Consider the following 26,782-nt stretch of genomic DNA (forward strand, 5'->3'; position numbering starts at 1 on the left):
CTCCATGCACTGACCAATCTCTAACCCTTTTATGTAGAATTTGTATTTGGATCCAACATAATTTAAATAATTCTGCAACTAAAGTCCAAAGCCAAATACAATCCAATATTGCAAAGCCACAAGCACAGCCCCTATTCACCAGCTTGGACCTGCATGCCCCAGGCCTGGGAACCTGTTCCAGTGATTGCTTACATTGAGTATTTACATTTTCATCACAAGATTCTTGATTTTATGCCCCCCCCCCCCTTTTTTTTTTCAATTCAGTAAGGAATTCTGGCATCCTGTAAGCTTATCTATCATGTTGATGTCAGTGGTGACATCATGTGACATTAGGAACAGAGAAAATTATTTACATAGCCAGTGCCTTGACAAATTTTGATTTTATGTTCAGACCATAAACAAACGTGTACTCCACAGAAGGGCACTGCTCTGGTCCTGTTAGTCTGCAAGTTTGCTAATGGAGGAGAATGGAATTTGGCCACTTCTTTTGAAAAATCATACTTGAGAAACAGTTATACTTTTTCCAAAAAGTCTATGTTAGCATAAAGGCCATGTCACATAATATTAAATTCCAGAATGATAGAGAAAAACAAGATACAAAGCTATGAGCTTATTCAAGCCATTATCGGTACTATTTCCTGAGAGTGGCAGAGCAGTCTTGGCTCAGACATGCTCTCTCCTAGGGGCTCACCTACCATTTTGTGTTCTGTAAACCACCATCTTGTTCACATTTTGACCCACCTCTTAATAGAATAACTCCAGACATAGTTATCCTAAATAGGATTTTAACACCAAAATCTACATACATTTGGGAGGCTTCTGCTCCAAAACTAAATAAGCTAAGTTAGCAATTCACGTACCTTACTCAAAACAGACAAGTGGAACGTTTTAATTTTATTTTATCCTTGACTGCTTTTTGGTTGCCTTGCTTGGACAGTTTTTTATATTACTCCTTTTATGCTGAGGTTTTTTTGTTTCTTTACATTTTATCTTGGAAGGAGAGGTGAAAAAAAAAATCAGTCTGCTAAAAATATATAAAGGCAATAAATTCAGTCCTAGTCAAGTAGAAATATATGGGAACAGCACTGGTCATTGGCAATTTTAGCAACCCACTGCCTTTCATGTTGGTTAAACACTGGAGACTGCTCTAGTCCTTGAGCTGCTGTAGGGCAGCTGGCTCCAGCACGTAACAAAACCATGTTTTTTGGAATCCCTTAAATGAGGGCAAAGGTTTGAGTCAGCCTCTGTTGGCATTAATTTGCTTTGCTCCCCAATGACTGAAAAGGGGACAGAGAACATATATGTGAAGACGATGGCACTGAAATTCACTTTATATTATTGCAGTCATGGTTTCAGGTTCTCCCCCTCTATTTGCACAGACCCGCCACATAGCTGACAATGCTGCACCTCCATGGAAGGAGGAGGCCGGTGGGATGGAGCCTCTTGAGCTTAGACAGACACATCTCCCTGTAGCTGCTGCTCACACCACTATTCCCCCTTTTCTTTTTTTATTTTTTTAAGCAAACATCATCTTTCATAGGATCAACCATAAGGAAAAGTAACAGCCGAGCCTACTCCAAGGAGTATCGCTGTACTGGACGGATGTTTCTCTTGGGCTGCATGTCAAATGGTCCCCTCGGACAGCGAGCATGGGGCAGGGGCACTGCCAGAAGCGAGCTGGGAGCCCACGCTGCTTGCTGCAGTGCTGGCTGGGGGTACCCAAACATGTCCAGGCAGGACACGGCCACTGGGCATGGCCAGGCTGGCACTACTCAGGACTGGTGTTAGGTGGTTTTATGGAGTGGCATGGTCAGTGACAGCCAGTTCGGAGCCCTGACATGAACACCTGATCCTCACCCGCCCACCCATCCACCCACAAAGCTAGGCAGCAGGCACAGAGAAACAAGGGCAAAAAGCACGCCACGTTCAAAAAAGATCGGGTCTGCACATCAGTGTAATTAAGAAGACCCAGAGGTTTGGAGGGGAAGGGTGTCTGTGAGATTGAAGCAAAAAAATAGGTGATCAGGCTTGGTCACAGGCACCAAGCGTAACTGTAGGGAGACACTTAACTCCACTGTGCTTCTGCTCCCTCTCCATAATGGGCATAAAACCAAGAGCTGAGAGGTTCCTCTGTGGCCACCTAAATCTTCTGGATATAAATTGTTATTTAAAGAGCCAGCATTCAAAGAGGTATCACTGCTGGCTTTGCCTCAGCAATGAGCAGAAGCCACAGAAGTCAGAGGGAAAGATAATTGGTTTCCTCTTCCCAAACTCAACTTCAACACTCAAGCAGTTGCAGCTAAAATTTCCCCTCAGTTGCACACAGCTGTTGCTGGACTCACAGGGAAGCAGGAGGAGCTTTCCTGGGCTGGTTGGAGACATGGGGACACGATGCTGTGCATGGAGGGGAGAGGAACCCCATCTGGGGACAGACCCCCTGGAGGCTGCCCTAGAGCTTGGCCAGCCCTCCCCGGGAGGGCAGAGTGGGTCCAGAACAGATTTGGCTCCTACGGCTGGGAAGGGATTTCCAGCTCTCGCTACTGAGAACTGAGTAAAAAAAGCTTAGTCCGTAATATTAGCCAGGGAGTAATTCACTTAAGTTGATTTTTCAGTTTCTTAGTATTTTTCTCATCCTTCCTTGAAAGCTAGGTTGACTCAGGTGACCCATGTGCATTAACATTCACTTTGTGGACGCTATTATTTAAGTAGTGGTAATGGGCAAAAAAGCCGGTGAAGAGGTATGAAGCATTCAACACGATCACTTCCAAAATACATCACACAGTAAAATAATTCTTGTTTCATTAGCAGGAAACTATGTTCTCTGAGACACACCAGCCACAATCGTAACTACTGAAATCAAGGACTAGACACTTCCATCTGTGCTAGTTAATCACACTGAACGTGTGGACACACAAGTCCACGCTGCTGACGTTCAGCATGTGCAGGAGCCACCCACGTACCTGAAACACTCTGCAGCTTGGGAATACCACAGGAAACAGCAGCACAGCTCAAGACAGAGAGCCAAGATTTTATAAAGCAACTAGAGATCTTGTGTCAGCTCTAACTACTTTATGGGAGCCCTGGTGACATAATGGTGAAGGGTCAGCATTTCATGAAATTTTGGAAGCATTTCATACTGGGCTTTGAAAATGAAGACACCCAAAATCACTGATGTTAAGCTTTGGGCAGAATGTTCACAAGTTCACAGGTTTTTGTTGGATACTTCCCATTTTCCTTCACAAACTCACTTCATTTTCTCCCCAAATTATGTTGTGTGCCTGCACATTAAGTCATGGTTGCAACCACAGAAGTTGCTATGTAATTATACTCTTACTCTTGTCTCTTTCTGCTGTCTCCATCTGAATGATCATTTTTAAATGCTTTGGAAAAGCGTATTTTAACTCCTTCAGTAATACAGAGACAATACAGCAAGAGGACAGAAGTTTGGTCCCACTGTGCTCCATGTGTCGTCGACAGAATGGCACCCGAGGTGCAACACACTGCACCAACGGAGAGGATACGCATGTATCCCAGTGCCAAATTCACTATTCAGTTGATTAGAAAAAAAGATGGGCGAGAAACCATTTCAATGTCAAATACTAAACCTTGATATCAACATTCACAGAACTATATTTCTATTTTTAAAGCATTAACATTTTTTTTTCTTCTCTTTTGTAAATGGTCCCTAGTATTTGCCAGCACACAGAGAGAAAATACTGGAAATAAAAACCAGAGACACTCTTTTAGCTGCATCCTTCAGGGTGATGATTATGAAATAGCTATAGGAAACTCACCCAAGCATGTGCCTGCTATAACAGCCACGCCTTTGGTGAAATCTGGGGGCATCTATGAAGCTGAAACCCTTCAGAAAGGCTGGGTTTGACTTGAATATAGCCTTGGTCTGGCAGCATAGAAAATGTTATTGTCAGTCAACTCAAAAGATAGGTAACTTTGTGCACTGCCCACCCATGGCCTGGTACAGGGAGGACATCGCTGGCAGCAGGAGGACACATGTCTGCTTCCACTTCCTGTTCTGCCCCAGCACAGGAGGACTCACTGCTGTCATGTCTGGAGAAGACCTCTGTTCTGCTCAAACTGATTGTGGGACCCGAATGCAACAGCCAGAACAAGGACAGGGACGACGTGGGTAGGAACTGTGGGCAATGGCAACATCACAATACAGCATTCACACACACCCCAAATATTTGCATTTTGCCCGCTCATCTCAGACGTTCTCCAAGGATGCTTATTTAATTGCTAGATCACAAGTGCTGCAGGCTCAGAGATTTTGGTTCTTTATGCTCAGAGAAACTTCTGAAAGGATTCAGCATCCATTCCCCTAAGAGTGAGAACATCTATTTATGGGGCTACCATTACCTGAACTCCATTCACAGTCACAGTGCTTATTTAACACTTTATCACTCCCAGGAAAGAAGTTAACCTTATCAAAGTAAGATGCTTCTGAACCAAATGTTGATTTCTAGATGCAATCAAGCTTTACAAGTGAGCAACAGCCCCTCAGTAATTCAGATGGCATGTGTATGCTCCCTTATCCTATTACACAGGCTTCAAGGACCACAAGGACCAGTTTAACACTTCCCATAACATAAAAACTCCATAGTATGCTAACTAAAATGTCAGGAACTGTGACAGTTTGAGAAACTGCTGAGAAATATCTGGGGTTACAAGCAAGTCCCCCAGCTGATGGGGGAACCTCCCTGAATCAGGGCTGTTACCATGAGCTGCATTTGGGACCTGGGCCACTCCCTCATCCGCGAGCAACCTTTGAAAACACCATGTACAGAATAGCTTGAGTGCAGAAAATGCTGGTGCCACTTTTTAGTTTGGAGGATTTTGTCAGATTTTGTTTGTGACAGAACGCTCTCAGATAAACCTAGGGAAATCTCACCAATGCCTGTGTATTAGCTGTAATGTACGTGTCAAGATTCACAGCTTTCCCTCTAGAGAAATACTCTAGCACCAATTCACATTGTAAGCCAGTCACACAATAATCACATATTTTCCCTGACCTAGCTGTAGGTACTCGCAAGCAAGAGCTCTGTGATCTTCCGTTATTTTCAGGCTTCTTTGCTGCGTTTCAGATGCACATGTCTCTGGGCTGTTCTACCCAGCCTTTGCTCCGTCCCTCCCATCACATGAAATTACATGCTCCCGAATCAGCATAGGACACAGAATAGCCCCATCTGACCACCATTAATCTGCCGCAACTCATCCCACAGCACTCACGGCCTGGCATTTGATACAGCGCTCTTAATCCTGCAAAATGCAGAGCAGCTTCCATTTCTGAAGTCAAAGGGAGCTGAGGATGCTGAAAACTTTGTGGACTGAGGATTGTGAACTAGCCAGTTTCCAGCTACTTGGCATGGCAGGAGCACAAAGGATGTTAACAATCTTTACACTTTAAATATCCTGGTATTTTCCACACACTTCTAGAGTCTGTCCTTTGGCAAGGTGTGGACAGGCTTGCTCCTCAAAATGAAAGAGGAGGAGAGTACCTCCGCTCTCACTCAGCCTACTGTACAAAGAAGTTCAGTCCTGCACGGCACCAGGAACTGCTACCACAACTAGCAGTGGCATACAGCAAAAAAAGAAAAAAGTTTGGAAATGGCTACTTCGAGCAGAAGCCAGCTAGCCCCTTCTGTTCAGGGCTTACACCTCCCAGCTAGGTGTAAGGCTTTCCCTCTCTCCTACTTAGATGTTCCCTGTTAGATTCTCCACCTCCTAATATCGGTGAGACAAAAGTCTGCAAAACACAAAAATCTGCAGAAGAGCAGCGAAGGAAAGTAGCAGTATGAAAAATGGTCCCATTTGTTTTTTAAACGAAGCGCCGCTGTGGCAGAGCTGCAGTCCGCTGCCCAGGAGTGCAGCAGGGTGCAGAGCCGGCCCTGAGCCAGGGCACGCTGCCCACGAGGAACCAGGCTGCCCTTCTTTGTCAGCAGGCTGGGGCTTTCTCCCACCCGTGTGCAGAGGGAAACCTTCACATTCAGCAGGAAAATAGGAAGTTTTGTGGGGCTTTGCCAGTGTACTGAGAATAGGTGCCTGCGAGCATATCCTGATGCATTTACCGTACCTTGCAGCTAAAAGGAAAAGGAAATCCCCCTGGTGCCTCCGTACCAACATTGAGGGGAGCAAAAAGGTACCTGGCAGAAGCAGCCAGGTGTGCTTTATACCAGTCATTTGAGCCGATTTACTTCCTTTGGAAAATCAACTTTGCAGGAGGATGCCTGCCAGGTCTCCCCATGTTTACTAGGTATATTGCTTGTTTGCGTGATGATTTTCATTTAGCTTTAGTAACACTTTGCCTTTTTTTCCCCAGTGGTTGGTGGAAAGGAGCACTGGGACACCAGGGCATCCCTAGAGAGGTGATGGCGTATTCCTTGCCCATGCCCTAACCCTGGAATCCCCACAGGAACCATGCATGGTCCTCGGCACAATCGTTCGCAGCTCCAGAGCCGCCTCCCTGGTCTCTCCCCAGTGCACGGCCGACTCAGCCATCGGTGGCCCTCAGCCAGGAGGGTTTTTTCCACCTTAAATAGGACCGTTATATATGTTAGTCCTTTCATGGGCCAGCAGGCCAGGGAATAAGACAAGAGGGTTTACTGACATGGCTTATTTAGCTAGTTCAGAGCCTAAATTTGCACAAGTTCTCTAGCTGCTTTTCTCCAAAGTCAGTAACGGGGCTTGGCAGAGACTGTGGGTTTTGCTGGCAAAGTCAGCCTTTTTGTGTGAAGGAGGGAGGAGTGGGGAAACCCAGACTGCTGTGCTGTCTAGGTCAGGGGAAAGAAAAAAAAAAAGGAAGGAAGCAGGATGAGACAAATGAGACAGAATTACAAAGGAAAACCGAAAAAAAAGATAGTTAGGAACAGAAAAAGATGTGAAGGTGATTAAGCAGAACAAGACAAACAACAAAATAAGGTAGCACTAGCAGGTTTATGCAAAGGAGATCTAATTATGGGTGGCTAAATCCTCCAGGACATTAATATTCCATCGTAATGTGTCTAGTTTCCTCCCTTCCAGACATGGCAGGGAGGAAATGAGAATCACTTAGATACACTGTTTAATGAGCAAATGATGGACGATCACCAAATACAGCACGCCTGATAAGTATCCATTAGCTTAAACTCGCACAGTAAATCTGTGCGCAGCTAACTGGCCTGCCTCTTCAAACGCTACAGCAAAACTTAATGTAACTGCAACTAGAGAAAGGGATCGTTGTAAATAAAAATCTCATCTCTGCAAGATGAGAAAGACCATAGGACATACATAATGGCTAATCACAGCCCTTCCCACGGCCCACACACCTGACTCACAAGCCAGAGCATACTTATTCCCAGTGCTCATATTTAGTTTTTGTGTTTCTAATTCACAGACTTCACTGGAGACAGATATTTCCCATCAAAATCTATTATGTAAATAAATACGAGTGTACGGGGTAATAAAATGCAGCCAATATTTCAGGTTGCTCTCAAGATCAACATCTTATACATGCAATACATTAAGCTTATAGTTCTTAAAACTGGGCCTGCAGACACCCCATTTCCATACTTCACATTGCAGATTCGGGATCAATACTCTTACTGATGGTTCTTACAGCTTGTCATTGAAGGTTAATCCCCAGGGGGCAGGGTGGGGGTTTTTTTCCTTTTAATTGCAATACGTGGTATTTAATCTGTGAAGTGTTCAGGAATTTAAAGGTTCCCCTGGAAGAGGCACCTGGCCGAGGAGCCCCCTACTCTGTGCTACGTACGAGACCCACAGAAGCAGCACCTCGGCCCCGCACAAGAACCACGTTTTCCTGGCATGCTGGTGCAAAACCACCCCAGCAATGGCTGGCACTGGGAACATCCAGTTTTACGTTCCCCAGGTTTCATCAGGAAGCACCATGCCCGCTGCTCTGCCGTGGGGAGACGCAGTCCGCTTTGCAGGGTGTGCTGTCAGTCCCCCCTCTGCCCTGCGGCAGGCTGTGCCACCTTCCTGCATCCCCAGCATAGAGGGCCCATCTCCGGTGCCTCCCCACCCTCCTCTTGCCTTTTTGGACAAAAATCTCTTTCAATATTGGTTGTTTCTAATTGTTGCTTCCACCTCAGAAATGCAGCAAGGGGACTGGAGTTTGGGGATCTTTCTGCTTTTTCTGCCTGGAGTTTGCTTGGCCATGAGACTGGTGGGGTACACCTCATCCAGCCCAAGGGACCCATCCCACCAATGGCCCATTTGTGCCCAGCACGGAGCTCCCACCGACGTGCTGCACCCTCAGACCCATCGTCTGCGACAAGCTCCACTGGAAATGGATGAGAGCACCCAGCGTCCCTACCCTCACCTGCCCTGGTCGGGCTAAGCCCCAGTCCACACCACCTCAGCTCCAGTGGGGCGAGAGCACAGGCACAGGGCAGAGAGCAAAGAGATGGGGAGGGAAGTGGAGATGCATGAGGACATGGGGTACAGGGTGGCCAGCTCCTGTGGCCAGGGATAGGGGGTGGCAAGCACCGGCTGGCTGCGGGTGTGCTCCTCCCTGCATTATTACATGCATTTCTAAGGCAACTGTCACCATAGTGTCTGCACTTTCTTTCAAAAATAGATCTACTACAAGTAAACAGGCGCTTTAAAGCTCAAGTGAAACAAAACAGGTGAATCTGGCATTCCCCACGTTGCTCATAAAATCATGTATTTTACTTCAGCAACCAAGAGTTTAAATATTCTTGCTCCATCTGGAACACTGCTGGATGACAGAAACATGTACGTGTTGAAACCCTAACAAAACCAAAACAAGGAAAGTAGAGGAAGTGGGAATTAACACACTTACAATTCATGGCCAGGACTTTAACTACACAAGTTAAATTTGCAAATTGTGAAGGGATCCCCTGCTCTGCTAAAATGCCAAAAGCAGGCTGAAGTTACCCAAATAAAAGACGATGATGCGAGAGACCCATGAAAAGTGACAGACCAGAGGTGGGTCAGCAAGTACAAAGACCAAGCTGCTACTCAAATACTTGCAATTTCTTACACCTTCCTCCAAACTTTGGGTGTAGAAGTTGTACTAGCAAAGGCTCTGCTACCACCATGTGCACTTCTGAGCACAGATACCTGGTGAGTGAAGGTACACAAATCTCAGGTATCACCTAAGACAGTATTTGCAAACAGGTGGGACATGGGGTTCTGCGTTGCAAGACAGCAGACCTGAGAGTTGCAGTTGGCAGAGACAAGGTGCACATGGCAGAGTTCAGCTGAAAGGATGGTACAGGCCAAAGGGATGCCAGAAAGGCCTCTATTGTTTCCTGACACAAAGAAATGGCTACAATGAAATGAAGTTTCAGAATGAAGCCAAAGCACCGTGAAGTTCAAACACTGGGTTTTGCACAGAGGATGCAGGGTCTCACCAAGTCAGTTTTATTGCATGCTTTGCTTCTCCAGAGGGAAAAGAAGCGGGGGGGGGGGGGGGAGATAGGAAAGAGCACTATTTTTACATTAGGGCTATAAAGTTTCTCTATATGCAGGACACCTAATAAAATAATTTACATGTGCTGGCTCTGTCTTGGGGCAGCTAACGAGGATGCTCAAAGGTTAACATATAACATGGACTAATGACACAAAGAAAGGGCAATGTTCCAAAATTAATTTACATAAACTTTTATATGGAAACAGGAACCAAACCAGGGAAGAACAGAAGTATATAACTAGGATCTGCAGATGGGCAGTGGGGCCATAACTCCTTACGCTACCTTTTGCTCTGGTAAAGCACAAAGCAGACTGAGTACACCATACCTCAGACTGCAGTCTGCTCCCTACTGCTACTAATGGGCATCACCCTTCTGTGTTCTGCTTAGTCAAAACCATCTGACCAAGTGCAGTTCTGTAATAAAAAAACCTCACATACCACCCCCCACACATACCCCCGTTCACTGTCTCCCCTCCGATGGTCAGAACAAGAACCACATCCCTCCAGACCTTCCTGCCACGGACAGCGAATAGCCTTTTCCTTTCCTTTGGCAAGGAGCTGCCATCAGGATGCAATAGTCTCCAGCTCATCTCATCATCACCGTAAATCAAGTCCCACTTCACAGTAATTTTCCGACTATGGATTTCATCCAGACCCAATAGAAGCAGATGCAACATCTCCCATTTCACGTGGATCAGGCATGGTATTACTGTCAGCCTCCGTCCTGAGCTGTCCCAGATGGCAGAGGGACCCCAATTTTCAGACTTAGGTTCAAGGTAGAGAGTTTAATGTCCATGAAAAACTCACACTTGCAAATGTGATAAAAAGAGTAGAAAATTACTTAAACAGCAGCAATCACTTTGACGCTCACTGATGAAATGCTAAAGCACACAACTCTACTCTTACACATGTTTAACTCTCTTACTTTGTAATTCTTCAAAGCAGGTTTTACTATGTAATGCCTAAAGCCCTGGTCCCTGCTGCAGCAAGCTTCAGCAGGAGCAGAGCTGCTGTACCAAACACTTTGTTTAGCATCACGCTCCCCTCCACAAATACCCCATTCAGCACCCAGGGCTATTAATCACAGCTGGGGAAAAAAAAAAATCTCTGCCCAGATTTCTACACCTCAGCCTAAAAAAATACACTGATTTTTACTGCTAATCCTTCAAACTTGGAAATTTTTTTCACCAGTGAGCTATGTTTGCAGCGTAGGTAGCACAGGAAAAGGAAAAGAGAGGAGGCTTTTCCTGACCAGCCATTTTAATTAGAGCTATGAGGGCTTGGAAAAACCCACCTGGTGAGTGAAGTTATTTCCCCCTTTCCCCTCCTCTTGGGATGCCAGTCCCAATCAGAAAGACCCAAATTTCCAAAAGCGTAAGTACGCAGGGCTGTCAGTGCACCCACTTTGCTGCTGTTGCGGGGCCATCGCAGGGGATCAGGCCCTTGATGGCCGAACAAGGAGGGCTTCAGCCTTCCTGAGTGAGCACGGGTTTTCAAGGGCCGTTCGTAGGAATTTGTTTTTCGAGCAAATAGCTCACTGTGGCTCTTTTGTGCATGCAGGCGTATGCATGTGTGTGTGTGTGGTAATACTCCCCAGGCTCGCTCATTTTAATGCTGCTTTCTCCCCAGATGAAAATATACATATTCTTATTAAGAAAAAAAATGTGCAAAGTATAAATTTGCATCTATGATCATTTCTGGTTCATAAATTGTATTTTAATAATAAAAAAATATACTTCCGTACTGCCTCTTAAATACTAACAGGAAAGTCTGTCTTATTTGTACGCAAGCCTCAATATTTTGAAGAAGGAACACACAAATGGAATAAAATAAACATCATAAAAGTGAAATACAGATAAAAGGGTAAATAAAAGCAGGTGTAAAGCTAATACACAGAGAATCCAGCACCTCATCCTGCCTCCTTCGCCACAAGAAGAGTTTCTTTCGTCACACGTAATGCCAACGTGAGCAGATGCTCCACACTCCCTGGGCATAGATGCCCCACACTTTCCTACTGCTGAATTTTATTCCACAGGTCAAGGGAAATTCTCCAGCTGAGATTCTCCCTACTAGAAAGACAGGCTTTGTTGACTGCATTAAAGTGAAAAAAATCACAATGAGGAAGAGAAGGTTGTATGTATCACATATATCCTTTCGTAGCGTCAAATTTAATTTGCAGAAAAGCCAACTCGGCCACCATAAAGTGGAAACTAATATTTTTTATGACCCCTTAACAACCTGTCCTTAGTGCTAACATACCATAAACAAATTTCAACATCTTGTTATACATGTAGTTCATTTTAAACAAGACTAGAAAGGGAACACAGTTCTTATTGAAAATTGGCACACATACAAAGAAAGGAGGAAAGTTGGCTTTTAAAACTTTATCCAAAAGCCTACTTTTTTTTTTTTATTCCTATTAAACAACCTTTCCACTGAAATGAAACATAGAAAGAGTTTCCAAATATTTTATAATTCTGAATGGATTTCCCTAGTGTAACAGTAATAATATTTTTACAGTTAAAAGATCCACTGATTTAATAAGTGTGATTTGTGTATTTAGAAAATTCATTAGAGCAGACATTCCCTGACATTTTTAGATTTATTTATTTATTTAGCCTAATTTGGGTACACTACTTCAAAAGAACGCTTAGAGCTTCCCAGTTCCTTAGTCACTCACTAATAACATCTAATAATTAATAAAGACATGTAAATTCTTAACTCCCAGAACTATTCCAAACTTACTATCTGTATGCTTCATGTCATGTCTCACTTATAGATATCTGCATTACTTTGTTTCGTAAAATGCTGAAGGGACACGTACTTATCTTGCTCTCCACCAAGAGTGAATATTCAGGCATGCTACAGCCAAAGCAAAGCTAAATCAAAGCCTGAGCAAACCTCTCCTCTAGGAGCCCACAGAGTCTTCCAGACAACCATGGAGGCTTTTAGCTGGTTTTACTGCACGGTTGTGTCCCTTCCACAAATGCCCAGTGCCTGCATGCTTGTGTAAAGGTACACATCCCTGGCAGCTATGGGGGACATGTACTTCTTCAGCCACTGTGCAGAAATGCGGGTGTAGCGTCAGGTGAGTACATCAGGATAGTCTCATTAGCACTAATTTTTACAAGTATTTGGGAGGCAGGAGGGAATGAACCAACCAGACGTGCAGCTGTGACATGGAAAGGCAAGGCCCAATTTAAGAGTAAATGCAATGCTCAGGACAGCGACTCCGAAAGTATCTGTAGAAACAAAGAGGGCACAAGCGAACACCGTCTTCCTTCATAAGGCCGCCAGCCCCTTCTGCCTCCAGAGCTGTTAAAATCCTTATTTCTATGGGCAGAGACAACGGGGAACAACATTAGCTCAAACCGTCTTTACTTGGAGGCAAATTATATCGCGTCTGCTCCTCTTTGACAAGTGCTCCTGTCAGGGCTTTGTGTTCTGCAACGTTTCCTTGTCATATTTATTTGCTTGTTTTGATTTCTGGTCTTCTGTCAGGAGGAAGGACTGCCAAAACCGTAAGTCCTGTCTCCTACAAGTACCGCTAAGCCTGGGAAACAGGGTGTGGGGATTTCCACACATGGCTCAAGCCAGTACTTTGACAGAAGTTTACTTAAAGAAATACAACTTGCATGAAGTTTTGTATTTAAATTTCAGTGGACTAAATGAACGGGACTTGAAAGAAGAATGAAAATAGCCTCGCTTCCCTAAATAAAAGGTACCATAATAGGTATTATGAAATTACATTCAGAATAAACTTCCCACACCAGAACCAGATGCAGATGCAAGGTTATTCATACACGGACAAACTGTAACTGTGCTGGTAGTTTTGCTGTGTGTAAAACAAGTCTCCCAAGATTGAATCATTTCTGTTATGACTTCTGATAATCTGTAAATCTCTTCCTCAAAGGCAAACTGAGACAGATGCACAAAAGTGCCTACCTTTCAAAACAAAGAACTTTCTTCCAACCTAGCCACTATAAAAAATGATCAGATAATTAATTTACAGTTGAGGCAAACAGGGTTACTTAGCTGAACTAATGTTTTTTCCCAGGCAAATTTTATCCATAGCCAATGGGTCAGAGAAGCAGAGTTCCTCTACAAATTTTTATGACATCTGAATATATTTCCTATCCACACTTGTATTTTTCCCTGTTAATGAGATTTCACTGTTGTTCTCTTGATTTCCTGATAAGAGTTACATAATCTTATGGAAATCCTGCAGTAAATAAAAGCTGTGTTCGTGCTTGGTCCACGCTTACTCATGCTTCACAATGTAGGTGTGCTTTGGCCATGCACACCTCAGTACAGAAACGACTCCGAGTCACACTGACAAATGAACTGTCTAAACAGCAGTACGGTAGAGAGGGGATCGACTGCTGACATCCCTTCTGTATGAGTTACGGACACTACAGTGTTCTGGGAAACCATCAGTTTGTATCAGTGCTGACTGGTTTCAAGGATGGGCTGTTAAGGTGAATGTCACTCAAGTGTATGTAAAATTTTCTATTGATCAGAAAGCCAACCCTGTAATCAATAAAGGTGCAGACATCCTTTCTCCTCCATCATGCAAGCAATTTATCTAAAAATGTGAAATAATTCTTTTTTTTCTTTTTTTTTTTTTTTTAAGACAAGGTTTTGTGATAGTCTCTGTCTGGGAAGTGGCAGACACAAAAGTTTCTCCTAAATACATGCAATAATCATCGTAATTCTAGTACACTCAGGGAGACTTGGACTCTCCCTGACCTCCCAGCCCTTCCCATGTCAGCCCTTCAGCATCAGCCACCACCAGCCACGCCAGAGGCTTCCTCATGCACCCATTAGTGCTGGTACCTTGTGGCTGAGCTCTTTGCCACAGCTTTACTCACTGCACCGGCTCTGGGCGAACAACCCTGAGCATCCCTCACAGTCTCAAGTTCCCCACCTTGCAGGCGACTAAAATCATCTCTTTGATTCAGATTCAGGGGAATGGGATATGTTCTTCCACATCTTCAGGACATGGTTTAATGGGCATGGTGGTGTTGTGTTGATGGTTGGACTTTATGATCTTAAAGGTCTTTTCCAACCTAAACAATTCTATGATCTTTTCAGATAAATTGGGAATATTTTACTTCTAATATGAGCAAAATATTAGACAGCCTGACACCGAAGTAGGACATGGCGGTATTTCTGACTGCTCACACCGGTAACACAGCTTCCATGTCTGCTCGGCAACAGCTCCAACATATGAAAGACTGGAAAGCTTAAGACCCTAAGGTATTTAACGTTATACAGTATATCTTAAGTCCTACTTAAAAGTCAGGTTTTATTTTTTTGGCAAAGATTGTTACTAACTAACTTTCAAAAATAAGACATGTAAGTGGCTCCTGTTGAAGCAGGAACTGCAGCAGATATTGGACTCAAGCCTGGACATTTTTGTTCATCCTTCCAGAGTGCAGAACACCTAAAAGAGCTGACATTTGCTCTAATTCCTTAAACCTTGAGGGGGGGAAAAAAAAAAAAACAAAACCAACAACAAACCTCCTGCTTAAAATAATGATCTACAGACATTCATTCATTCAAAAAACATTGAACGCACTTGCATTTTAAATAAGTTAACACACTGTTGAATAAAAGAAAAAAATATTGTTTTTCAAAACCACAAATCAGTCTCCTAAAATACCACACTTCTACCCACTCAGCTGAACCCGGAGACTGCTTTAAAAAGTCTGTTTCAGGGCTACTGGAGTCAGTAGAATCTGGAGTGAAGCCTTCTCTTCTAACCAGACTCATCCCTTATTTACATGGAAGTAACAAGATCATAAAAGAGGCACCAGGGTAATGATGTACAGCCCAAACACTTACTGGGTACCCACAGAAATATAACTTGCACTCTGAAAGGACCAAGAGGGGAGAGGAGAATTTGGAAAGCAACTCCAGGGTTGGCAGGAGGTAGATCAGCTAGCTCCCAGCTCCCCCTTTCCAGCTTCACCCTTCCTTCCCCACACCTTAGATATCCAACCACAGTCAGCCCCACAGACTAGCGCAGGAACGAATGGCTGAAGTTGGCTACAGACTATCCATGGAAAACACTTTTGCCAAACACTTTGGGTTTTTCCCCTCAAGCAACAGGTACATGCAAAGAAACCAACCTACCATGTTTCCAAATCTATAGCTTAAGAGGTACCTTTTTAAAAAAACCCAAACCTTTGCTTCAGAGCAGTGAAGGATCATCTTCCACGTGCCTTCTGTGTCTGCACCACTTGAAAATAACCACCCATAACTGGCTTTGTAGGCAATAACACCTTCTGAAGTATCGTTAGCTGCAGATTTTTTCCCGAAGTGTGGTGACATAACTGGGTTTGGGGTTGTAGTACCACATTATTCAAAGACAGCTAGTTAACATCATTTAAACTTTAACTGGAAACAAGACAGATTAATACTACTTAATCTCTGTCACTGTTATGTTGTCATCAAAGCACCAGGTGACAGATTAGTGATCAGTGGAAAACCCCAAACTTCTGGCAGCCAGGGCCATTTTCAAAACCAAAATAAGACAGCTTTTAATAACTCAAAAATACGGCATGATGTGTTTTGAACAACAGCTTTTCATTTCAGTAAGTTTATATTATAGTATATGTGTCCTTGAACCAAGAGATCATTTGTTTAAATTGCTTGATTATACGTAATGATCCTTCTCTTATAAAACAAGATTCAACACTGCTACTTGGGGAGAAGGCGGAAATGGCACGGAAATTTAACAAGAAAGAAAAAAAAAATCGTACAACTCTTGCAGTAATAAAACATTAGGAGAATTTTCACTTGACTGTTGAAAAATGTGGAGCTAGAAACATCTTGTTTTACCCCAGCTATTAACACTAACTCTTCATTCACAAAGTATAATGTACAGCTTTGATCAAGCTATAGGATGCACATGCTCACAAAACATTTAACTTTAAATACATAGCATGGAATTAAGTCTCCAACAATTTATGCCATAGCCTCCTGCCACTCTGCATTTTCCTAAACCTTAAAGTCCAATTCACATATATAAGTCAGATTATTTTATTTTTAACCTAATAGGGATTGGATATAATTTATTTCAAATCTGCCAGAAAGGGTATGGTTTCAAAGCAGTCTTTTGCACTTTTATGGATTGAAATGAGAACAAAAATTCAAATTTTATAAAATCTGAGAGCTAGAAAAGTAAAATAAATTACCAGCGAGTTGGAAAGCAGCTTACACATACATTACGAAAGTTTTCTGAAAACATCCCACAGGGCAGACAGGCAAAATAAGAGCTTACCTATTCACCTAATTTTTATTCTGTAACTGTTAACAGAAAAAACATGGATTTTGTCTCTCTACACTTAATTGAGCTTAATTGAGAGGAGAAAAGACAGGCCTGTTCCCAGATGAGAAGAGACTGATAAAAAGTGATGTGTTTATCCTGCTGAAGTCGTTTACCAGCCTGGATCCTCCCACTGCCTCCCAGAAGTGGCTCTTGGTTGCCCACCCTCATTAAGTTGACTTCAGCTTTTCCCAACAGCCCACTGAGGAGGAAGCAGCACATAACCGTTCCAGACCTTCACCGGTTTGCCAGGTGGTGGGTGCTGACCTCCTGCTTGTGGTGCAGAGGGTCTCTGGACCACGGGTGAGGTGCCCTGACTGCCACTGCCCTGCAGGATGCATTGCTGATTTCTGCTACCTGGGGACGCACAGCTCCTTCGCAGGAGCAGGTCCTGCCCAGGGTATCCCAGTGAGCAGGGGACAACAGAAAATACAATGCTGAGAGAGTAACTCAATCTAACAAGAGATTCATTTCTAAACCAAAAAAAAAAAAAAAAAAAAAAGCGCGCAAATACAATAATCTCTCCATCGTTCACACTTTATCATGAACTTAATCCCAAAGTCCTTCTGTTTCTGGAGGCCTAGCTCGTTCTTATTAAAAGTTATTTCTCATTTAATTAAATCTAACATTTGTGTATTTGGCAAGAACTGGGAACACTGGCTGCTAAATACTCTTTCTGACCACCCAGCTATGCTTATCCATGGCGCTATGGCTGCACTATGAGGAGGGAGAACCACAAGTGAGAAGAACTGGACTTTGAAAGAGGTCTTGGTGATCTACATTTAAACACACAAACCTGAGGAGAAAGACATACCCTCCATAGCATCCCTTCATCTACCCCCTCCTCTGGTATGTTACCGCCCCTGAGCAACGCTCACTGCACTTGTCCGTGTGTCTGACAAAAGGTGAGAAAAGGACAAAGATGCTCAAGAGCTATGGTGAATATGCACGCACAGAAGGGATGAACCGTTTTTAGACGTCAAAGCTTTCTCCAGTCATTTGCACAGTATATTAAGAGAACAGAATTGACATCACAGCTAAATTTATCCCAAACATTGATGTTTCTTGCTTCATTCAGGGTACTGTTTTTCTAATATATGTCAGCTCAGTGCTCTCTCCAACCAGGCACTTGGAAACAGGATGTACTGATAGACATGTTTGGGGTTTGCTCTAGGAGATATCACAGATTCATATGCAGATGTGTACCTTCAGTGTAATATTTCAGACATAACAAATACCTGTACATGTATATGTATGTTTGTATGCATATCTGCAACCTCTTTATTTTTAGCAGGGAGCATCTGATGTGGGGATCTATTTAGCTTTTTCATTCGGCAATCAGGTTTTATGCTGCCGATTTTAAAAATTAAAGTCAGTTCCTGGCTACACAGACTCCTTTTCTAGAGCAACAGTCACTCAATACCTTGGGTCCTGCCAGGAAGAGGCTAGAACTGGCCAAAGGATCATTTTCACCCCAATTTACAACTGCAAGTTTGTGTGTCACCATGGGTCACCTGGGGTGGACAGATTTTTCTACACTGTCCTGTTTTGACAACTGAAGGCTTCGAAAACAAAAATATTGTTGTTCAAGAGGTTGCAACATTGTTTCAAGTGATTCCCCACGCTATCCTTGCTAAACATTTACACTTTTCATTTAAGAGACAAGGAATAATAAATAATAAATAAATAAGTAGCAAAATACCCAAAACTACAAACAGCCATGCTTGCAACCTTAAAGAAATCACCCTTCATTGCTCCCCAGCAGGTAGTCCTTGCTGTGCTGAAACCAAACTGCTGGAAAAAAGAGCCCGGCACTGCAGTAACAGGGCAGGAGCAGCCGTAGGACCCTGTCTGCAATGGGCAAGGGGTGCTGCAGAGACCCCCACCAGACAGCAGGACTGCTCAGCATCCTACCTTCTCATTGCTTCCTTGCCTGCGTATTTGCATCTGTAGCATGCAACAAACCTAACTGTGCCACTACCCCAGCCAACATACAGCATCGTTTATTATGGCCTAACACACACTCATCCGCGTCCATATTAACATGACTATTAGTACCCAGAAGGGCAGTGTCTTCCTCTTCCCTTTCATTACTCTTTTTGTCTCAATAAACAGTGTTATTAAGCATATTTCTAAAAGACTGGTTTGTGTTCTCCAGGTGTTTTAAGGGATACAGCAGTTTAATGTCAAGTATGAAACAGAAAAATTAACTATACTGCCAACTTTCCAGCAGCAATACAAATATATACCTTAACAGGTATATTCAGCTTTAAAAGCTGATAAATTAGTTAAGGAGAGGAGTCAACATATCGTATCTATCTTCATTAAGTTTGACTTCCAAATACCAAAGATGGGAGTAAATCACCTCCTGATGCTATGGGCAGAGCTGAATTCATTTTAGATGGTGCCTCTCCTTCCTCGGGCAGGGTTCACTCGGAGATGCTGGAGGCCACTTGAAGGCCCACGGTCATACACAAGTGTCGCGGCCAAAGCCAGCACATCAGGCTCCAGTGATACCAAGGACAACTAAGCACTTAGTAAAACATACTGCATTTATTAAAACTTGCTCTTTTTAGGTCAGCGTTGTTTAAATCAACACCTTTGGTTTCACGTGCCCACTTGCATTAGGGAAATAAGTCCTACCCTGTACCTCCAGCCCAGCCGAGTTCTGCATGCAGGGGTGCTGCAGGCAGCTGAGGCCCTGGGGACTGCTGCAGGGTGAGCACATCCCCTATGGCCAAGGTCCTCCTTGCTTTACACCCAGCAGCAATGCAGCACAGGTGCTGGCTGGTCCGGGCTGAATGCCTCTCCCTGGCTCTGGGGAAGAGCTTGGCACACAGGGAGGGCTTGTTTTGTAGGTCGCATAGCATTTTGCCAAGATGCCAAAACTCCCATTTGTTCCCTCTCTGCCAGTTTAGCCGCTCACACCATGTAAGAATGAGCAAACGAGGCTGCCGGACAGATTCTGCCCCCCCCGCCCTGTGGTGTACAAAGGCACCGCATGCCACCTCTGCCCACCTGGCCGGCCACCTCGCCAGCCCCACCACCCTCGCAGGTGGGCAGGGGAGCAAATTCTTGACTTTCTCCCCCCAGCCACTTTGGGAGCCAGCAGTCAAGTCTCCCCAGGCCGGGGAAGCTGGGCACAACAGATGGCTGCCCAAATATCACCCTGCTCCTGGGCAGAACGGCAGGAAGTTTGCTGCTCTCCCTTAAGAGATGCTTGGGGCTCACGCCATGGCTCCCTGTCAAACCCCCCACCCCAGGACAGGCAGCAGCAGAGCTGCCCAGGGAATTTGCCCAAACCCTCCAAACACCAAGCCAAATAACATAAATCAAAATTAGCAGCACCCAAAGGTGCTTGGCGGGGCTGGATAGCCCATGCTGTCATGAGCTCCCTGCAAGATGGGGGCACTTTGAACAGCAGAAGCATGTCAGCAGTTAGGCAGTGGCGGATACCAAATTAGCGGTCTTGAACAAAGTACAATTTGAGAAATAATTAACTGCACTGTGAAACACTGATAATTTCAAGTATTAAAAATGTAATCTTGCATATTAAAACCAATTTACTAAAATCAAATCAATAACTCAGTGCCCTCTGTATTTTCTCCAGACAACTAATTTAATTAATCTTTTTGTTCACTTGGATATAGATTTTAGATTTGCATTTTACCATCAGAAAATAGCTTGTGCAATACTACAAGATTTTCACAAAGCAAATACATTTTTACATGGATTGGGTTTTATTCCCTCGGCTGACATTCTGATCACTGAGCAGCAAGAATGCTGCCATAGCACACAGGATGTCACTCAGGATGTGACAGTTTCCTCTTGTTTTAAACTACTTAAAAAAATCCTTCTCAAATTAGAAACAGAGTATTGCTTTTGATCATCATCATCAGAGACTACAAGCACACTGGGCCCAATCCAGTTACTTATGAGTTTTGCTTTTAACTTTGATGGAAATTAAATGGGAATTAAATTCAGTGCAGCAGAATTGGGTTCCCTGAAACACAGTGAAGGTGTTAAGCCTGTGACTGCGTTTGTGCTGTTCCTCTCCAAACCCCTCCGCGCTGCCACAACGCCTGCACGTCTTGCTCAGCCAGGGCCAGACGCTGCACCGTGCCGTGCCCCAGCCCTGCAGCCGCACTGGCACGAGGCCCCCAGCACTGCACTGGCAGGGATGAGCAGGAGTCACTCACACCTGCGGGGCAGGTTTCTTCCCAGAGCTGGATAGGCATGACCAAAGGAGAAAATACCCGCCCCCCCCCCCCCCCCCCCCGTGCCTTCCAGAGGGTACGATAACACATCTCTCCCTCTTGTTGAGCTGCACCGACTTCATTGTTGCTGACCTCTTTTGCAATACTCAAGTAAATACGTGCAAATAAAAGAATCCAGTGGTGCAGAGGTTCAGACCCCAAATTGAATTTTGGGGAGAGCACTTGAAAAATTCAGCTCAGACTGCTTTTTCTCAGGGTCCTTCCAATGCCATTTTCAAGCAGACCTTAAATCAGCCACATCTTCTCAACCTGTGCAATCTTGATAACTGAATTGAGAGGGCCACATCCCGTATTGCTTCCAAACTCACTTACCCTTGAGTCTCCAATGTTTGTCTTGGTAGAACTTTGCTTGAATAACCCATTTGTTGGGCTAAAATAACATTTTGCTTGGCTTGCGAGCTCTATCTGGGTAAATGCACATTTCCCCATTTCATTTTTTGATCATTTTCTTCTGCAGGCATTTAATTGGCGTCACAAAGATGTTTGCAGAAGTTTAAATGAGGCATAGTTAGAGCTTTCAAAAATACATATAATTACACACACCTACAATTTCTAAAGGAAAAATAAGGCTACACAAGGACTGATGCTGAAAGACCCTGGTGGGAGATTTGCAAAGTTTTGGTTACACACCAGCAGCTGTGTATGTGGAGTCTATGGCAGATAAAAAGACTTTCACACAACTGGGCAATGTAACATTTTCATATTGGTATCATCACATCACTAACTGAATCCACCACAGTGCTGTAGTGACTGAAGCTGAGCAGAGTTTGGGCAGTCCCTCTCTGATTATGGAGGTGGACTTTATCCAATGCTTTAAGAACCCTTAGCACATCCGTATGTCCCATCCCTCTTGGAAACTGTAACAGGAAGCTCAGGACTAGCAGTGTCACACCAGAGCCAGCTGAACTCGGGAAGTTTTGCCAAATTCATGCCAGCGGAAAAGTCTGATAGATGGCTGCAAACCAAAGTCCTAAAACTACCATCACAGAAATCGGTTGTGCACCCAGAAAGCAAGGTGAGAGATCTTGTCTGCTTAACGAGAGCGGGGGGGGCAGAACCAGGCTCACAGCAGCAAAATCAATTTCGTGCACAGAAAGGGCTGAAGGGACAGGGAGGATGGCACAGAGGGGAGGGCCAGGTTGACAAGATTCTCCCAAAAGAAGGGCAAGTCTTTCTTGGGAGCTGGAGTACCCAGGCAAGGGTTGAGGCAGGAGGCAGACTGTATGCCAGCTGGGGTGTAAAGTATTGCAAAGGGAAAAAAAATAAAAAGGGAAAGGAAAGGAAGACTTGGCTGGACAAAATCTAATCCTACTACTATTAGGGATTACAGGACCTCTGGGTCAGCAGCAAGTTGGGATCAGCTCTACTGCAACTACCTGTGCCATGCTGAGAGCTAAAACCAGAGCAAATGAACCCGAGCAAACAGCAGGCGCCACTTCATTGCTTCTGGCCCCTTCCCCGCCGAGCCCAGAGCAAGATGCACAGGAGCACCAAGGCACTCGGGAACCAACCAGGGGGACACCGGCCATCTCCAGGGGACCTTTAGCTACCCTCTATAAATATTTTGCAGCTTAGAAAGTCTGTGGAGCCCACACCTGTCAGCAATCCCCATAAATAGAAGAGACCCCCATAGTAACAGGCAGATCTTTTGTCTATGTAACAACAGCCCAAAAGGAGGGGCGAGGGTGGCAGGCGAGCCAGGGCCACACAGCAGCCCCAGAAACCGCCAGCGGACATCTTGGCAGCCCTCCTGCAGTAGCAGCGCTGAGGTGCTGACCCAGGGAGGGGGAGGCAAGAGATGGGACCCGAGGGGGTTTGCTGCATTATTCAGACCTTGGGCTGGCACGCTCGAGGGAGGGAGCAGCAGCTCAGGTACGTGGAGCAATTTAGGTGGAGGCCAGCAGGTGCATTGCACACAGACTGAGACTGCAGCACACCACCCAGCCTGAAAAGGGCCGTGCTGGTCCAGCTCTTCTCTTTGCAACATCATTTGAGCCCTGAGCGACAGGCAGCGCAGGAGCAGGAGGCCGCCACAGTCCCCTCGCCCATTCAGGTGTCTGTCTGCACCCGCCTGCTGGAGGCTTCTCCAACCCTGCCATCAACCCCCTCCAGCAGATGGCTGCTCCCCAGCCTCACCCCACCCCTCACAAAAAAAATACATAAATTTAAACAAGGCAAGGAAAGAAAAAAAAAAATCAGGATCATTTCAGAGCGGTACAAATAGGAGGCTCCGCTGGCTGCAGAAGTAACCAGCTGATGCAATTATCCTGGCGGCCTCCAGTAGACCATCTGCCCAGCTCCCGGGTTGCTGTTGTTGCAGTCTCAGCGGGGCTCGCTCCCAGAAGAGAAGGGCCCCCACGGCCGGGAGGGAGCCATCTGCCCAGCCCCGGGCTGTTCGTGCCGCACGCCGCAGGGGCCGGCCCGGGAGCCAGCCCGCTGCCCGGGAGCCTCTGGGGCACAGCCACGTGTGCCGATCACGGCCAGGGCTCAGTGGCCAAAATGGGCAGCTGTGCTTTATTTTCTGCAGGGTATTTGCTCGCTCTCCCTCGCCTCCGCACAAACTGGTTGTGTTTTTGGAGCATCTTTGTGCCTGCACGTGTTTAGGGTTTACGTGGTGTGCATGCAGGGAGACTGGGACATCCCCTGTCCTCCAGGGAGGTGTGGGGACACTGAGAAACTGGTGGCACCTGCCCCACCCCACAGGGCTGCCCCAAAGCTGACCCCCACTTCTTGACCCCCTGATTTCTACCACAGTGAGGGCAAAGACTGCCACCTTCATTTCCATTTTGGTGTGTTTGTCATTAAAACACAAGTAGAAAATGACACCCCAAGGGGAAGGGACGAGTGCTCACGAGGAAACCTGACAAGCACACAGGTCTGATGACTTTCACTCCCATTGCAGGTAACTACCTTTGCTAAGGCACAGCAGATAAATTTGATCTCTCTGGAGTTTTGCCAGTTACACTCAGTCTTCTGCAGGGTATGGCAAGTGCCCTCCATCACCCAGGGGTTGTGCTGGGCATTGCCTGGAGCCAGGCTTCAGTAACAAGTCTGCCCTCGCTGATAAGGTTTCTACAAACTTGGCAGGCTCAAACTGAAAGAGGCAAGAAAAGTTGTGGAATTTTTTTGTCCTTTTTAACCATATCAAGTACATATACCTCCTGCTGCCCCAGGCTCAGTCTCTGGGCATTCATCTGCAATCAGTCAAACAATCCAGGTTGCCTAAGTGAACTGGTTTTCACTCTGAATTTAAGCTTCCAGTCTACAAAAATTTACACTTCTCCACCCCCAAATTAATTGCTATTTAGAAAGGAATGAAGCAGGGAGGGACACAAGGCTGTGCCAGCCCATCCCACTACCACTGCAACACCAACGAGTCCCTGGGCACTGAGCACAGCAAAACTTGCCCACGGCCAATTTCCTGGGTGGTAATTTCAGGGCTGGCAGCTTCGGGAGGGATGCAATGCAAGGGACAAAGTGCTTCCCATCCCTTCCTCCCTCCGGCCAATGCCAACCCCATCCCTGCCCTGCATGTCCCTAGTGCTTTCCTCTCTGAAACTAAAGCATCCAACCTGCACTGAGAAGGCTGATGAACCCCTTATAAAATAATAACATAATACATAGGTTTAAGTTATCAGACCACATTTACACTTCAGCTTTGATTTCAACAACGCCTAGAAATGTGGTCAGTCACACAGCTGAACTATTAATCATCTGAAATGAATAAAGAAAAGGGAGCTCTGAACACGACCAGGACTGGCCTAACCTGTCACTGCATCCCCACTCCCATGTGCTGCAGCCTCTCCTGCAGCCATGCCAGTACTGCAGGTGCTCACCTGCATGGGCTGCTCAGCATTTGCTGAGGCCTTTCCAGCCAATTTCAGGGGTTTTCCCCCTTCTTTCACCCTGCTGTTGTTTGTAGAGGTTTGGGACTACAGCTGCCAGCAACCACCAGCCCCTGCCATGGATGGGGGACACCAGCTCAGACTGAACCATGACTGAAAGGGGTGAATGCACACACAGATAAGGATGGTTGCACAAACCGCCATTTCTGCTGGAAACCAGGCTGAAATGCTGCATGTGACCTCATTATTTAGTGGCCATGTGCAGTGATGTAACCAAGGGCCAAATCCAGTGACAAATCTAAGTCAGGTTATGCTCTGCAATAAACATCATCTTCAGGGTCTCCCATTCTGCACATTTTTTGAGGCCTCTTTGCCTTTCCTGTGTACCTCTTCCCAAAATGCAGCTGACAGCAGTGACGGGCAGGGAACGCTGGAAGCGGAGCTCCTGCATCACGGGGAACCCAGCATGGGGCCAGGCAGGGACTAGAGCACTGGAGAACAGCCTAAGAAAGGTAAAACTAGAAGATGAGTGAAATGTTCCTTGCTGTACCCAAAGGAGGCTTATGGTTACTGCTTCCCTAGCTTACAACAATGCAAGCATAGGGGTACCCTGGCAAAAAAACCTCCAAATTTCATCAGTCATGATTACAGCCTCCACCATGGTACAGCACAGTATATAATGCAGAGGCACAGGGAATTGCTCTCATATTTCAGGATGTAAATGGTTAACATTGCCCAATAAAAGTCTCTCATGATAAGGATTCAAGGGATAAAGGGGGTTAAAATAACTTAAACTGCTTGTTCTCCTGCAGCGATACGGGCTGATGTTAAAAGACCGTAAAGGAGATGAGGGATTGACGAATTTTTCTTTACAAGGAAAAACAATAGCTCTGATACCGCAGAAAAACTTGTAGTGCTTCCTCTCTATAGGAAGGAAATTCTTCTAAGGCTTTGTTGGCACTGTCCCGGTACTCCCTTTTACACAGTGTTTTTTGTTCTTGGGCCCACATTGGCAGATGGGCCAAGCAGGAGGACCCCAGCAAAGGGCATCATCACCAGCTCCTGCTTATCCCTCAGTGCCCAGGCTGGGCAAGGTGCCTCTGCAGCACCCACGGACCACAGGGACCGAGACCAGGGTGGCAATTCATTTTACTGCCCAGATTGGAATAAAAAGCTATTTTAAGATTTTTATATGCCTTCAAATAATGTTCCGATTGGTGTAGTTACCAAGCATAAACAAAACACTATACTTTTTTTTTTTCCCAGAAAGGTGGGAGCGGGAAGGAAGAATGTAAAAACCAAAACAAATGGGTATATTTCTTGTGGGATCTGCACTACAGATGAAATGCAAAGCAAGTCTCCCTCTCCCTAGAGAGTCTTTTTTCAAGAGGGAGAATAATAATAATGTAGTAATAATAAGCACTTATATAGTGCTTTACATTTTCAAAGCACTGCGTAAACATCAACTAATGGGACACGGTAGAATAAGTAGTAACTAAAATGAGTTTATGTACTGCATTATATTTTTCTACAAAGTGTCTGGGACTGTTTTTAAAATGAAATTCCCCTACATATTGATACTTGTGCAAATGGATTTTCTTCAAAGCAGCACAACAGAAACATTTTTGTATTAGTTATACTCCACAACCTGCATATATCCAAATTCTGGCTCAAAGAAAATTGTTTAGACAGTTTCATAGACACAAAACACATTTTGTTTCATAAGAAGAACAGGTGTGCTAACTCACTCCTTAGGATGATATATCAATACACTTATAGGCACGTGCCAGTGTCTTCAAAGAGAAAGTCACATACAAGGTAAGAAGTATTTAATCAAAGGAAGTTTTAAAGAAAGAAACTAAGAAATACTGAG

At 45.0% G+C, this 26,782-nt stretch overlaps 1 protein-coding gene across 5 annotated transcripts in view; it reads right to left on the reverse strand.

Moving 5' to 3' along the window:
- ZNF423 (zinc finger protein 423) overlaps positions 1-26,782 on the reverse strand; it is a 238,121-nt gene that overhangs the window by 194,262 nt on the left and 17,077 nt on the right. The window lies entirely within an intron of this gene.

Source organism: Haliaeetus albicilla, chromosome 10 (genome assembly GCF_947461875.1).
Source record: "Haliaeetus albicilla chromosome 10, bHalAlb1.1, whole genome shotgun sequence".
Classification (NCBI taxonomy): Eukaryota; Metazoa; Chordata; class Aves; order Accipitriformes; family Accipitridae; genus Haliaeetus; species Haliaeetus albicilla.